The sequence below is a fragment of the Tachyglossus aculeatus genome, chromosome 9, assembly GCF_015852505.1.
Source record: "Tachyglossus aculeatus isolate mTacAcu1 chromosome 9, mTacAcu1.pri, whole genome shotgun sequence".
Lineage (NCBI taxonomy): Eukaryota > Metazoa > Chordata > Mammalia > Monotremata > Tachyglossidae > Tachyglossus > Tachyglossus aculeatus.
Genome location: NC_052074.1, coordinates 27,811,676 through 27,815,603, shown reverse-complemented (window position 1 = coordinate 27,815,603; position 3,928 = coordinate 27,811,676). Strand labels below are relative to the sequence as shown.

The window sequence follows — 3,928 nt, the reverse complement described above, 5'->3', positions numbered from 1 at the left end:
TTATTTCCCCCTCTTCTGTATCACTTATGCACTCGAGTCCTCTGCCCCTAAGCACTTATTTTTAACTCTGTTCCTTCCCCATCTTGTATCGGCTTATGCTGCTGAGTCGTTTCTGACCCATAGACTCCATGGACTCATCTCTCCCAGAACATCCCACCTCCATCTGCAATCGTTCTTGTAGTGTATTCATAGAGTTTTCTTGGTAAAAATACGGAAGTGGTTTACCATTGCCTTCTTCCACACAGTCAACTCAAATCTCCACCTTTGTCTCTCTCCCATGCTGCTGCTGCCCAGCACAGGTGAGTTTTGACTGGTAGCAGATTGCCTCCCGCCCGCTAGCCACTGCCCAAGCTAGGAATGGAATGGGTACGCCTCTGCTTGACTCTCCCTCCCATAGCCGAGACTGGTAGAGTCCTGGAAACTTTCCAGCTGCGATACTGAGAGGTCCTTCTGCATACTTACAATTTATTTTAGTGCCTGTCTTCTGTGCTAGATTGAACACTCCTTGAGAGCTGAGATCATGTCTACTAACTCTATTGAGAGAATCATACTCTCCCAAGCACTTAGTACAGTGTTCAATAAACACTATGGAATGATTGGATATAGCAAATGCAGTGTCAGAAGAAGCATTTGTGAGCATATAGGCAGCATTGAGAGACAGAACTACAACATGTTTTCCTTAAGGCAGGATTATATATGAATGAACCCTTCTTGTGAAAGGAGAACTAGCTGTACTAGTAGTAAATACCTTCAGCATTTGCTGTGAAAGAAAAAGAAAAGAAACTTTCATTTATTTGGCAACCTTATCCCAGAATCTTATAGTACTTTGGAATCAGATACTTTATTTTTACCATATACTTGTGAGCTAGGTGTCCAGCAGGAGTATACTGGTGGAAATGATTTGCTCTAAGCTGTCTGGAACAATTATTTTCAAATCAGGAATAGGGATTTGCATGTTATGCATTAGTATATGTACTTTCAATCAGTAGTACTATAGTATCTATTACTACTACTAGTAATAATAGTGTTATTTTTTAAGCACTATGCGTCAAGCACTGTTCTAGATACAAGATAATCGGGTTGGACACAGTCCCTGTTCCAAATAGGGCTCACAGGCTTACTCCCATTTTACAAATGAGGGAACTGAGGTACAGAGAAGTTAAGTGACTTACCCAAGGTCACACAGCAGACCAGTAGCAGACCCCGAATTAGAACCCAGGTCCTTCTGACTCCCAGGCTTACTGGGTGCATAGTGCTGCACAGAGCACTGGGAAACAATACCCAGGTGGGAATCAGACATGATCCCTGTCTCTCTGAAGCTTACAATCTAGAAACGTTAAATACCCATTTGGGTATCAACCTGGGCAAGGCGGCTCCATTCTTCACTAGGTGATGTCCAACTCATCAACTCAAAGGGTGGATTCTAAGCTTCTTAAGGGCAAGTATCTTCCAAATTTCTTGCACTGTACTCTCACAGGCGCTAAGCACAGTTCTCCGCCCACAGTAAGCTCTCAATAAATACCACTGATTGATTGTATGACAGGAAAAACAACCACTTTCTAGAGAAGCATGGTTCTTCTAGGCTCATCCTCCATGTCTTAGCATGGAAACTGGAGAGGCCTTTGTGCATTTCCTTTATAGATTTGGCTGGTGTAATCTCTTGCAAAATGCTTTTCCTTCTTCCTAATAATAATAATGATAGCATTTATTAAGCACTTACTATGTGTAAAGCAGTGTTCTAAGCACTAGGGAGGTTACAAGGGGATCAGGTTGTCCCACGGGGGGGGGGAGGGGGGGTGTCACAGTCTTAATCCCCATTTTACAGATGAGGTAACTGAGGCCCAGAGAAGTTAAGTGACTTGCCCAAAGTCACACAGCTGGCAATCGGTGGAGTAGGGCTTTGAACCCGTGACCTCTGACTCCAAAGCCCGTGCTCTTTCCACTGAGCCACGCTTCCTACTATCAGTAATAGCATCGCTTCTTCTTCCATTGAAGAGAACTGTGTGTTGTCCTCTTAGTAAGAGGGTGTTTGTTTTGATCACCCAATTCCCTGTAAATAAAGCAACCGGCAGGATGTTTTTTGGTGAGTCTCATTCTATCTGGCCTTATAGCCCCTTTGCACTTTTTTAAATGGTATCTGTTACTCCTGTACTATGTGTCAAGCACTGTTCTAAGCTTTGAGGTAAATACAAATTAATCAAACCATCAACAGCCCCTGTCCCACATGAGGCTCAAAGTCTAAGAGGGAGGGAGAATAGGTATTGAATCCCCATTTTGCAGCTGAGGAAAATGAGGGACAGAAAAGTTAAATGATTTCCCTAAAGTCACCTAACAGGTAAGTGGCAGAGCCTGAATTAGAACCCAGGTCCACTGGCTTCCAGGCCCATGTTTTATGTACTAAGCCATGCTGTTTCCTGAGGCATTTAGAAAGAGAAGGGAAAGAATTGCTCTCAGGCTTTGAGGTCTCTAGGGAGTCACTTAAAGTACAGCAGTGTTCACGCACTATATTTGTCTCCTAGAGACCTAAGGCATTAATTAGTATTTGTCCCTAAGGGCTAGACTTCCTGGGAGTGCTTTGGGTCTGCAGTCCAACTAAATGATTTTATTTGTTATTCCTAAGGAGGCAGAGCTGGAGAAACTTAATTCATGACAAGGCCGAAAAGATGGAAAGCATCATGAAATTGACTCTACCCATTCCTATTTCTATGATCCTGAAAACAAAACATTTGCAATCCCTAGGATTAAAAATTCCAGAACTGGGATTTTGTAGATTTCTCCTTCCTCAAACTTCCCATTTCTACCCTTCTTGATAAGTGACTCTATTTTTCAGATGGAGAAACTGATGCAAAAAACCCAAATGATTTGTCCAACATCATGCTTGACTGAGTCAGTGGTGAACCTTGAGCTAATCACAAGACTACTGCCACTTAACAAATGGATGTCATTTATTTTTAAAATGCAACCATTACCAAAAATCCATAATCACACGAAGTCAATTTATCAAAAAAATACAATAAAGTCAAAATCCCAGTAGCAAACAAATTCCAGGTTAGTTTGAAGCAGGGTTCTTCCCCAGTGGGAAAAGCCGAACAAACCACAGAGATTCCATCAGTCAGCTATATTATAAACTCCTTGAGATCAGGGATCATGTCTACTAACTGGATTGTACTCTCTGAAGAACCTAATACTAAGAGCTCAATAAATACTACTGATGAATTGATTTACCATGGAATAGAAATGAAACTACCATAGAAGTCCTACAACTCTGTCAAAAATTGCTACTCATTGTGGGAAAGTAGTTAAATCCCAGGGATAATTCCAAACAGTTTGATTTTTAAAAAAAAAAACCTTACTTTGAGGTGATTTGTATTAGATCAATTGTAACTTCACTAATATAAAGTCAGACTGACATAATAATGATCAAAATTTCAGGTGGTTTTATCAATTATAATTTATTCTTAGATTTTTCTCTAGCCACTCAATGCAATTTGGAGTTCTTGTCAGTCAACATTTTACCTATCTCGGTATTTCAAGATATTTAAAGGCACAGGAATTTACAACCAAGATATACATAACTTTTTTGTCAAATTGTTGGTCATTTTGAATTCTAAATTACATGGTCTTAACCGAAACCTGGGACTCAATCCATTTAAATTATTGTGAATTATTTATTTTAGAAATGGCAGGTTGCAGAAAATGTGTCTTGTGCTAAAATAAAATAAAGCACATTATCCTTCTTTAACCCTTAGAATATTCATTTTACTTGCTGCCTTTTGTATTCCTTTGAATTTATGGGTCAGGAAACTACAAACTAAACAAATAGCTACTTGTCTAAGACGAATAATAATTTCCACCAGACAAATAGAAAAGAATGATGGTTTTATGATTTTTATTATCTGTGAACCTTCGATGGGAAAAAGTGAACTGG

General features: G+C 39.9%; 1 non-coding gene across 1 annotated transcript; it reads right to left on the bottom strand.

The window, feature by feature from the left end:
- Nucleotides 1–309: 309 nt before the first annotated feature.
- Nucleotides 310–447, bottom strand: LOC119932640. The gene has a single exon (XR_005452384.1). It is a non-coding gene; the product is annotated as a small nucleolar RNA SNORA7 (small nucleolar RNA).
- Nucleotides 448–3,928: the final 3,481 nt, after the last annotated feature.